This window comes from Beta vulgaris, chromosome 8 (genome assembly GCF_026745355.1).
Source record: "Beta vulgaris subsp. vulgaris cultivar EL10 chromosome 8, EL10.2, whole genome shotgun sequence".
In the NCBI taxonomy this organism is placed as follows: domain Eukaryota; kingdom Viridiplantae; phylum Streptophyta; class Magnoliopsida; order Caryophyllales; family Amaranthaceae; genus Beta; species Beta vulgaris.
The window spans coordinates 52,925,333-52,938,529 of NC_079209.1; the positions used below are offsets into that span (position 1 = coordinate 52,925,333).

At 32.9% G+C, this 13,197-nt stretch overlaps 1 pseudogene; it reads right to left on the reverse strand.

Annotated features, from left to right (window-relative positions):
- Nucleotides 1–290: 290 nt before the first annotated feature.
- LOC125492346 (WAT1-related protein At4g30420-like) lies at nt 291–12,744 on the reverse strand (annotated as a pseudogene).
- Between the last annotated feature and the right edge of the window lie 453 nt (nt 12,745–13,197).

A 13,197-nucleotide genomic window follows, 5' to 3' on the forward strand; every position in this document is an offset into this window, starting at 1 on the left:
AACTGGGTACCCAGTTCTGGACCTGTTACCCACCGGTTTCCGGTCTGGGTCCAAAAATTTAAGATCCGATTGGACCAGTTCCGACTCCAATTCCAGATTTTTAATACCCAGTGGGTCTGGGTCTATGAAATTCTACCGAATACCTAGTTGTGCTCACCCCTACCTCTTATTACTAGTTTAATATATTATAAGTCATGCAGTAATGCTTTAGGAATATATCCTTGAAGTTACATTTAAATACGTTAATAACAATTTTTTTTTTTTAAAAAAAATGGGTATTACTGCAACTGTTGGTGTTAATTTTCCCATAATTTAACCATTACCCAAAAATTCCACTATCAAAAACATCTATTTCCATACGTCTAAATATAATTCGGATTACATATATCACAAAATTGATTAGGTTGATAAAGTTCTACAATCAACTAGCCTCATTCTTTTGGGGAGTATTCGTATCATCTATCAGTAATGGCTGCTCCAAATCAATCTTATCACATTTTTCTTGGGCTATTTTAATTGGGCTTGTTCCTGAAATAGGATCCAATTTACTCTTCAGCTCTTTAGATTTGCCCCATAACACAACATATAAACCAATGATCACCGCGACAGCACCTAGTAAACTGAGAAAAAAAGTTAAAAAGGTTAAAATTATGTAACTACTGTAATTATGCATTAAAGATATAAATGGATAGTAAATAGTTTGTGGTAATTAAGTAGTTACCTGCCAACATAAATTTCTTCATGTAGAATTATACAAGCTAGAACAGTGGTTAGGACAGTGGCTAAAGGAGTAAACATAGCAGCGTAAAAAGGACCAGTAAGCGAGACGCACCACGATTGAATAAAGAATTGAACCCCAGATCCCAAAATTCCCTACAAAAACCATGACACATTTGTTAATTAGTGGTGCAATCATAAATAGAACATACTCCATCTGTTTCCTAAAAATCTTTCTTGTTACTGTTCCTACAAATATCAAGGAGGATCCATGTATGTGGGGTGTGGGGGTAGAGGTGTCAAAAACTGGGCCGACCCACGGGTGAACCCGCATGCGACCCAGACCCAACCTGTTCCGAGCCGAGAGTGGTCGGTTGGAAAGCCGACCCATTCCGACCCAGTGTTCACCCGTGCCCAGTTTAACCCGTGGAATTAGTAACCCAACCTGAGTTGGGCCGACCCAGTTGTACCCGTACCCAGTTGCACCCGTGAATAACGACCCAGACCCAACCTGTTTCCGACCCAAAATGACCCGCACCCAACTTCACCCGCCAATGACCCAGTTAAACCCACCCAATTATCACCCAACCCAGTTATCACCCAACCCAGTTACCACCCAACCCAGTTGTGACCCAACCCAGCTATCACCGACCCAGTTTTGACCCAACCCAGCTATCACCGACCCAGTTGTGACCCAACCCAGCTATCACCGACCCAGTAGTGACCCAACCCAGCTATCACCGACCCAGTTGTGACCCAACCCAGCTATCACCAACCCAGTTTCGACCCAACCCTGTTAGCACCCGACCCAACTAAACCCGACTCAATGCCATTCCGACCCAACACTAGAGCTGTCAGTTTGGTTAATGAACTGCTGGTTGAACTGAAATAACTGAAATTTGAACTGAATTAAACTGAAGTGGGAGTAACTGAAACTGAAATCAACTGAAAAATGATGAACTGAAACTGAAATAAACTGTAAATGAAAAACCAAAACTGAACTGCAACTGAACTGAAATAAACTGTAACTGAAAATAACTGTGAAAAACTGAAAAGTTGATCGATCAACTGAACTGAACTGAACTGAACTGAATATGTAACTGGATTAACTGAATTGATTCAAACTGAAACTGAACTGAACTGAAACCAATTTAAACTGAAATTGTTTTGAACTGGTTTTTTAACTGTACTCGAATCAAATTCACATATTATCCAAATTCACGATAATACTCCAATTCACATACAAATTCTATCAAGATAATTTTTATTAGTACTTTAATATATGACATATAACTTAATTTTTTGATAATTTTCAACTATGTCAAGTTCACTGCTTTATACTCTAAACTCAATTCAAATTTTACTCAACTTTATGATAAACTCTCATTTAGTGGTGTCAGAAACAGATCTGACCATGGGTTAACCTCATATCAACCTGATTTAAACCCGGTTCGACATGTGAGAGACCGTCCCCAGACCTCGTCAGCACCCCGCAAGTTCAGATTTTGACCTGACCACATAAATCTGCATTCAAACCCGAACCTGACCATAACCCAATCAAATATTAACCAAAACATGACTAGACCAAGTAAATATCCGATTCAACTCAATTTATTTATGATTAACCCTAAATTAAACTAGAATTTGATTGAACCTGCTAAAGTTATTTAAATATGTTAAATTTTTCTTTGTGTAACATTTTTAGTTAGTATATTTTTGTCACCAATATATCTCAAACAAATAGTACAATAGAAGATGTACATAACTTAGATTACGTACAAATTAAAAAAATGAAGCGTAGTTTACTAAAGGAAATATTAAAGATCAAATAAACATTAAAAATTCACCTTTTGATTTTAAATTAAATAAAAGAAAAATATTGTATATTGAGTATGTGATAATTACATAATTGAAAAAAAAAATTGTTTTCTTTCTAAAAAGGAGTTATTTTTTTAGGCTTTACTGTTCTTATATTTGGGTAACATGCAAAAATTTTCATACAACAAATTTGAATTTTTAATTTTCCACAGAAAAATGAAAATGAACAATAATATGTTTTTTAGTCACCAAGACACAAAATAATATAATTATACTCCACAACAAAATTACATTCGATGTTCAAGATATGCACAAAGATCAAGAGTTTGATCACTCTATTAAATATACAATTTTCCCATTAACCAAAATGTAATTACATTTGCAATTTATTGTTCAGTCAATTTTCATGTCAACGTAATGATAGAACCACCATGAGCAGAAGCACGCCAGGATAGATGCATAAGATCGTCTACAACAACCACATCAACATCAACTCATCAGCAGCAGTTTACATGTTGAACAAAGTTCGAAAATAGTCATCACAAAAGTAATTATAAAAGTAAAAGCAAACTAAAAAGTAAAACCTAATTGTAAGGGAATAATTGCTTCTAATAAGGTAACTTTTGCCTCATCTGCCAAAAATAAGTCAATCTTTTAATTATCCAGAAATAAGTCAACTTTGCTATCATTTATGTCAAAAATAAGTTGAATGATTTTTTAACCTGTTGGTTACTCCATCTATATTTTTTTATCTTTCCTACTTTGACTTTGCACGTTTGCCAATGCACTTATTCTACATTATATAGTAAAAATTATAATAATTGAATATTAATAAAGTACGTACTCATTGAGACGAATCAAACGATCCCACATGACTATTTTTGTTCTTATATATTGAGAAAAATCTAAAAGATTCTATCTAATTGTGAATAGTGTCAATATTCTAAGTGAGAAAAATAAAAAAAATACAGAGGAGTACCTCTTATAACAAGTCACTACTATCATTATTGTTAATTATAATTATTGTTGATTATTATCATTATTATTAGTAATTTTTATTAGGATTAATTGCTTCTCACCCACTGCTGAACCACCGACCACCAGCCACTACTGAACCACCGAACACCACCCAGTGCACTAGGCCACAACCCACTGCCTCAACCAGCCACAACCACCACCCACTACCTCACCCAATCATCACCACCACCACCACTAGCCCCACCCAGATCTAATTAAACTTATCACACAAAAACTGGAGTAACTGATCCTATATTTTTTAACTAGCCAAGCAATGTAGGAACGATGCCTTTGTGGTGAATGAAAGTAGGGAACTTCTCACCCTTCTAGTTTTACTAATAATATAGTAATGATGGATTGTATTATGCTGTTCAAGCCTTAACTGGGATTTTATTTTATGAATGAATACATGCCTTTCTAACCAAAAAAAAAAAACACTAGGTGAACACCAAATTGCCAACAGTAGATGGAGCAGCATATTTTGCTTTTAAACATAAATTTCCATTAAATGAAATGCACAAGAAATCAAATCAGTACCTTTGAGCCAGTGTAACCACTAGCACCAAGAACACCAATGCGAATGCTCTTCTGCAAATTATTCTTCTTAGAAGATTGTAAATTCTTCGGGGCAGAAGCCACCGAGCTTCGAACACAGAACCTCTTGACATCCCACCCTTTGTTTTGCTCTGTCATATTATTATTTTTTCTGAAACCTATTAATATTCATCAAGTATTTAACTTTGAGACAAAAACAACAAATGGGTAACAGAACAAAAAAGAAAAACAAAAGAAAAAGAGAGAAAGTAGAAGACCTCGTAGGTTCGTTGTCAAAGATCTACCAAAAACTCTCGCTTTCGCTTGCTATGCACTACAGAGCATCATCTTCTGGATTCTTCTTGCCATTATTTTTCGCCGTCTTCTGGACTACAGAATTCTCGAAGGGTCTTCACATTCTGAATGTTGTTGAAGGACATTAAACGAATTTCAAATGTTGTTTTTAGATGCAAGTCGTGTGGTGCACTGAATGGAATTGAAAATTCATACGACTTGGAGTGTTCGAAGAAGAAGAATGGTTAGGGTTTTTGTGAGAGTTGGTGTTGGTCTGAATTGCAAAGAGAGAAACTAATATCAGGGTTTAGAAAAGTGGCGAAATGAGGGAAATGAGAAAAAAGGGAGTTTATATAGTATGGATGGTAGGGTTAGATTTTAGGGTTAATTACTTAATCTCAACCGTTGGATTTAGAGTGAATGGTTGAGATTTTAGAGTAAAGAGTATAGAGAGTTCTAAGGTTACTAGGTTAGAGAATAAAGAAATGAAGGGTTTAGATTTGATATTGGTTAATCAATGGTCACAATTCATGATCCTTGATTTGTTTTTTTTGACCAATGAGTATCAAGAGTGATTAAGCACATGGATTTCAAAATATCAATGGTTGGATTTTTATCATTCTCAAATCAATGGTTAAGGTTAAATATTCTATTTTCTAATTTCTAAATTTATAATTCTATACTTCTAGTATTGATTTGATAAGAAATTAGTAATCTACTTAAATTTCTAAACTATTATTAATAATATAAGTTAATAAAAATTATAAACTTTAGAAGTTTAATTACTATTTTTAATTTCAAACCAGTTGATTCATGTAAATATGATTATGAATGACGTGAAACAGTTAAGGCAAAGTTGTAGTTTAGTAACTTTAAAAATTAGTAGTGTTATTATAACTTAATAGGAATTATAAACTTTCAAAATTAAATTAGTATTATTGATTTTTAAGAAATTATTATTCTAAATTTATAAATTAGAAATATGTGAACATGTTACATGCGGTGATTAGGGATTAATTTAATGCTAACATGTAAGACGTAACACAATAACAGTTAACCTATATACTACTACTTGTATAAGTCTTACATTAATACTTAAGTTATTGGTTATAAACTTATATTAATATACAGTTATTTCTTCTATTAAGGTCGATTTCTTATAACCTTACTTATACAATTATTTACTATTACTCAACTATAATTTGATTGTATTCAGTTAAGTGAACTTTTATAAGTATAAACAAGCCTTAATCAGTACTAGACCTTAGCTTATAGTATACTACATATACGAATTTTCTCTTTTCATATCAGTATCTTACTGATAAGCAATAAGGTTTACTATGACATAGTAACAATAATTAACTACTTATTTCAATTCAATTAGATGATTTGGATTTCGAAATGAATTTAACTTAAAGACGATTACCTTAGATAGAGTATTATTATCTTCTATTAAGTTAATTACTTAACTTACATTGATACATTTGTTGATATTATCCAATATCCATTATCTTAAACGAACTTACGCCATCTTGAATTAGCTAATCGACTTACATTGATACATCGATCTAATCCAATATTAACTTGTTTCAATTCAAATTAGATGTTTTGAGTTTCAATATGAATTTAACTTAGAGACGGTTAACTTAAATGAAGCATTGTAATATTGAACCAATCTACTGAGTTATACTGTTCTACATCTGTTTGAATTAGATGCTTTCGGTTCTGAAATGAATTCATCTTAAATATGACTAACTTAAGTAGAGTACTGTTATTATCTTGAATTAAACTTAGGGTACTGTTAAAGTAGATGTTTTGAGTTTCAATATGAATTTAACTTAGAGACGATTAACTTAAATGGAGTATTGTTATATTGAACCAATCTATTGAGTTCCATTGTTCTACATTTGTTGCAACTCAATTAGATGCTTTCAGTTCCGAAATGAATTCAACTTAAAAAGATGATTAACTTAAGTAGAGTACTATTATTATCTTGAACTAGTTTATCGACTTACATTGATACACTCATTCAAATAACAACATGTTTCAATTTAAGTAAACGTTTTGAGTTTCAATTACTTTATCGACTTACGTTGATACATTCATCTAATCTAATATCAATTGTAATTTCTTTTAGTTTGGCGTGAGTTTCAAATTGAATATAGCTTGTTAACGATTAACTTAAATGGAGTATTGTTATCTTGATTTCACTTATCGATTCACATAGATACCTTGAGCTAATCCATAATCAACTTATTTTATGTCGATTATAGATATATTAATCCATTGAACTAATACACTAAGAGTAAGACATTAACATAAATTTGTCTTATTCCAAATCATATATATTAAGTAATAAAGTACACTTTAACCGATGTCACTTTCATTCACGTTTTTATGAAGTACAACTTTTTTTGAGGCAATTTTGGAAGTGCCGACAACACTTATTTGTTGCATTAATTTTTAACCGGACCCGAAAAACACATGGCCAAAGCCGCATTATTCCTACCCAACTTATTCCGATATCGATTTCTTCCGACCCAAGTAACCCGAAAGCCGATTTCTTCCAACCTTAGTAATTCCGGAAGTCGAATTATTCCGACCAAAGTTATTCCGATATCGATTCCGACCCAAGTAACCCGAAAACCAATTTCTTCCGACCCAAGTCATTCCGAAACCCGATTTCTTCCGACCAAAGTTATTCCGATATCGATTTCTTCCGACCCAAGTAACCCGAAAGCCGATTTCTTCCGACCCAAGTCATTTCGAAACCCGATTTCTTCCGACCCAAGTTATTCCGATATCGATTTCTTCCGACCCAAGTAACCCGAAAGCCGTTTTCTTCCGACCCAAGTCATTCCGAAACCCGATTTCTTCCGACCCAAGTTATTCCGATATCGATTTCTTCCGACCCAAGTAACCCGAAAGCCGATTTCTTCCGACCCAAGTCATTCCGAAACCGATTTCTTCCGACCCAAGTCATTCCGAAAGCCGATTTCTTCCGACCCAAGTTATTCCGAAAGCCGATTTCTTCCGACCCAAGTCATTCCGAAAGCCGATTTCGACCGACTTCACCTTATTCCATTCCGACCCAAATTCACCCAACCCAGATACCGGCCGACCCAGTCTCACCCGCATACCCAGTTCCGAGATCCTCTCACCCAGTTTCACCCGACCCAAGTTCACCCGACCCACCCAGTTCCGACCCATGACACGGTGTCACCCAGATTATTCCGACCCAAATCATTCCGACCCAGCCTGGGTCAACCCAAACCCAGCCAGTGACCCAGATTGACACCTCTAGTGTGGGGTGGTTAAAGTAGGAGAGAAAAAGGTGTTAAAATAAATAAACAAATAAAAAGCACAATCCTCTAACAAGACAAAAAAATAAAATTGAATTAATAATGTAATGGTGGACAATATGATAGGGACATGAGAGGGTAAAAAAGGGAAAAAATTCCAAATAAAGAATAAAGTAAAAGAGGGAATATCTTTTGAAAATACACTTAAACGGAAAGAACGAAGATTTTAGGAAACGGAGGGAGTATTAGTAAAACATTGAAACGAAGTTAAGAATGTTGAAACCAGCTATGTATGCAAGCTTAATGAGTCAGATGTTTTGTACATACCGAGAAAAAACAACAAGTTAGTTCAAGGTTGGAACTCAAATTCCAAGCAACAGGATCACGCTCAAAGAATAGAGCAATTGCACCTGTTTGCAACATTGATATGAAGCAAGTCCAAGCGGAGAGACATAAGTGATCCGGGTAGCGCACTGTTATTGGGACCTGTTTGTTTAAAAAAAATATAAAAAGTTAATAATAGAGGAAAACCAATCTTAATTTCTTTGACGCTCATTTGGCAATTATCTTTTGTATAATCTTGTAAGAAACATCTCATCATCTAAATGTCAATGCAATAACGTTTTTGTATTTACATTTATCTTTTTTTTTTCAAAAATATTTTTATTACTTTTCAATACTAACCATAATATGGTAATGAATAGAAAAATAACTTTACCAAAACATAAACACATCCTCTCTATTTGACAGTGGAGTTGTTGCTATCATGAATCTTAGGATTAGGGCCGTCTTAATCATTTTGGAGGCCCTGTTCTAATAATATAATTGGGCCCTATATATCATACTCAATTTAACTATGAAATGGCCCAAATTTACATGTAATCATTTACTCAGAGTAATAACAAATCATCTTGTGACATACTTGCTTAAGATTGAGAATTTTAAAATCCTCTTCTAGTTTGCCTTTTTTAAATTTAGAAAAGATCAATATGTAACTAATATTCATATCAAAATTTATTTTATTTGGTAATCAAGTAGCACTTTCAGTAAGAAGAATCATCAAAACTAGTATTACAAATTTAGCATCGCAATTATTCAATTAAATATTAACCTTGGAAAAATATGGAAGTTTTCTTATCCACATTAAAAGAAAAAAAAAATTGAGATGAGAAAATCCAACTGAAAGTTTGAGGAATTCAAGAAGCAATAATTATGAACTTTGTTTTTTTAATCAAACCAAAATGTTCGAGGATACCTTTCCAAAAAAAAAAAAATCCAGGATGAAGTTATGTATATGGGTTTTTCTTTGTTTTTTAAAAATAAAATGATGATTTAGTTGTTACCACACAAAGAATATGAGTTTTACTCAACTAACAAGTAATTCAATTTTAATCCCAATAACCGTGACTAATTGAATGATTTAAGGAGAAATTTGGTGTTTTTTTAAATAGAAAAAGTTTAATTAAAACAGGAAAGTTAGGACTATGGAAGGTTTATTTGACAATTTTGTTTGATACTTTTGACTTATGGAAATTGAAAGAAGATGGAAGTAACGAGAGGAAAAACTACTAATTAGGAAAGCTGCAACATTAATGGAAGATTGGGAGAGATAAAGAAGGAAGCTTTATTTTTTTGCACAGTAGGCTCTGATTTGGGCCCTTCGGCTTCTGGGGGCCCTGTGCTGAGGACCAGAATGCACAGGGCGTTAGCCGGTTAGAATAAAGACTTATCTTATACTCCTTCCGTTTCATTTTAATCTACACACTTACACTTTTCATGCATGCCAATGTAAAAATTTGAGGACATATATCTTTAGTTTTGTATTTGTAAAAATTATAAAAAGTACATATTAATAAAATACATACTAATACAAATCTAACAAGATCCCACATGACTATGTTTCTATTACCGTATAAATCACAAACGAGGGTCAAAGTGCAATTTGTGAATAGTGTAAAAATGTCAAAGTGTGTAGATTAATATGAAACGGAGGGAGTAGGTTACAAGACTTGAAAAAACATACCATCCCAATCATATATTAGCTGCAATGCTCTTACATTACTCATATATTAATTTACTAAAAATTTTTGACTAATACTCCCTCCATCCTTTTTTCATTGCAACTTTTCTTTTGTTTGAAAGTTTCACATTAATTGCAATGTTTCATTATTTGATAATATTAATTGAGTATTACATGAGCCTAACTTTTTATTTATTTATATCTTTCTCCTCTTCACATGACTTCTTAAATAATGTGCAATTATAGGTGATGTTGCTATAATAATAATTAAATTGGGGAAGTAAACATTCACTAGATGTCTAGATATCAACAATACATTTTCTAAATTTTAACCAATAGATAATTGAACATGTTAATTGACAAAGTTGTGGATTAACAAAAGTGAAAGTCAAAATGTTACAACTTACAACTAATAAATAAAGGGTTATGCTACATGCAACCCTTAGGGTTGCATATAAGACATAAATACACTACTTAAAATGGAAATAAGTTGTGAATTTATGGAAAATTTTTGCATCAATCAATGTAATAAATGATCAATTAATGCAACTTATTTCCATTTTTAGTTTCTTATATATAACTTTTAGGACTGCATATAGCTTTTTCCATAAATAAATATGTTAAATATATTCATAAGAACAAAATAATGTATTAGTCGAAAATAAACTAAAAGTGGAAATATTAAACAATAAGTAAGCATTATAAACATGTACCACGTTGATTAATTTCGTTTTGACTACCAAATCCGTAGTAAGAATATGAGACTAAGTTAAAAAGTAAGAAATACCTGCAAAATGAGCCACAAGGACCAACAACAACTATTTGCAAAGAGGCATAGACAACCAAGTAACCAGGTGTTGTCAACCCCTAACAAGTGCTGGAAAAGAGAGTTGGGTTGTTCGAGTTGCGCATTTAGTAGCTTGGGCCTCTCAACAGTGCCATGGAAATTGCTCCTCCCACGCAGAAGGCTGTCCCTAGTATCTTTGCTGCACTGCTTAATGTTTTTGTCTGTACTTGCTCCAACCTTTTATTCAAGTGAAGTCAATTCATAAATTTTTGTGACAATCTCACTTGAACAAAATAAGTAGTAATACTTCTAAATAAATGTTGCTACTTCCTCTATTCTGAAACAGATGAAATGCTTCAATCAAGAACCGTCACATAATGACATAAAGAAGAGAAACATTTCATTTATTTTAGAACGGAGGAAGAATTAGTATTATAGGTGGAATATGGTTCTTTACTTTTTAGATTGGGTGTCAAATATTAAAGTGATGAGTAATGATTCAGGCCTGTTCTTTTCAGCATAAAATAGTTGAACTGAAATGAATAGTGATATGTAAGAGTAAAAGTATTGTCCAGAGCAGAACTGAACTGAATTGAATTGAACTGAAAATAAGTTGGGGAGAACAGATCCTCAGTTTTTTTTGGGTCAATTGGATGTTGGAAATTTCTTTATTATTTTTTAATCTTTTACCATATATAATATGATGAATTCTATTAAAATTAAGATTAGTGTTCAATCAACTCAGTTCGGGTCAAATTCGAGTCACAACTTCCAATACAACTGGAATATGAAGTCATTGAATCTCGAATCAATAATCTATATAAACTAGTCGTTAGTTTTGCATTTTTCATAATTAAGGACAAGATTATAAAGATTTATAGAACGTCCAAGGAGATATGGAAAAAAATGAAGTAGTAATAGAATCCTAATAAATCAGAAATCACTATGTCAATCTATACAACGTGATTTGTTCATGTCTCAAAAATTATAATTAATGACATGTTAAAACGCACGACCAGGATTATTCAGTCTACACGACTATACCATTACCCTTTATAGATCTCTTTACACCCAAAAGAGAAGAAAATCTTTTCTGTTGTGACAAAATTTTGATAACAAGATCTCGAGATTCATCTAACTATTTTATTGTTGAAATCATATTAGTTTCTTTGATTTTTCTCCCTTCTGTATTGACTTTCTATTATCATCCGTAAAGATGTTTTAGGCTGGCCATCTAATTAGGATTTCGCGTCTTAATTTTCTTTCCGTATCAAAAAAAAAAATTTACGTATTAGTTTGTTTGATGAAGTTAGGTCATGCATATATCTTACCCCATGGCAACAGCAATCAAGAAGGTGACTGCAGGGATCATATTTGAAGTTGCACTAGCAATCGATGATGAAGCCAGGTATAACCCTTCAAAGTACAAGTTCTGATTTAAAGCCACCCTGTCCTCATTGTCAGGAAATTTTGAAAAAAAAAACAACAGAAAAGATTTAGCAACGCATATAATAGTAGTATTTGATTTTGAAAATTATTTTAGATGTTATATATAACATATAATATGGAAGTTCTAAAATCTTATACATAAACTCATATAATCATATTACATACCCAATGAAGGCTGTGACGAAGATCAAAAGAAAGCTCCTAAATCCCATGCCAGCAATATTGGATCTCCCCCTGCCAATAAAATACCATTAAAGTCATTCTCAAACATTAAATAATGATTACTCAATTAATGGAGAGACTATTGAATCATTTTAAAGTACAAAAATAGCATCACTGTACATAGATCCAAATTAAAGAGCAATACTTCTATAACAAACTCAAAATCATAGTACTATCACTCAAAATCATGCATGGTTTTAAATGTTAATATTTGCAATTATGACAACAACTATAGGTACACGTAGTTCTATGCATCATCGAGATGTATGATACAATACGCGCGCCCACAAGACTAATATAATCCAGAACAACAAAACTCGATCTACATCAATACTACTAATAATGAACATGAATAGTATATGTTAATGTTTGGTAAACTTACCTAATTAAATAAGCAATCGGAGAAATGACCAAAGTAGCAATACTTTGTCTATAGAAAATGAACACCCTAGGACTCATACCTTTAACAAGGGCAGCCCTATTTAAGAGAGCCATAGCAGCATTTAAAACCTGCATTAACACCATAGCTATGGCAGGCAAATGATGCTCCCATGCTCCCATTTTTTTTTTTCTTGGGCTCTCCTTATTTTGCAAGGTTGGATAACTCTGTTAAGACCATGTACGATGTATATATACACCTATACTTTCGATTTTTTTGAAGCACTTTATTATTTAATAGCCGTCGTGGAAAGGTCTAGATGAGTTATAATATACATTTTAGAAATAATAATATCAATCATAACACATTAACATGTAAACAAATTGATTGTAGCAAAAGTATATGCTGGAAGATCAGAATGAATATTTTAAAAATGGGATGTACAACGTTGCATGTGGGTGTGGTGTGGTAATGATGTAACTGCGGTGAGTCGTGCCATTGGGTGAACAGATTTATTTCTATCAGATGCTGACCAGAATCTCTGTCATAGCTGCCAATTTCTCCACTCCTTCTCATAACCTAATTAGTATTAGTAATTAGTCTTCACACCACATGGATAAGGAGCTAATTATTTTGCCTAATACGAATTAGTCTTCAC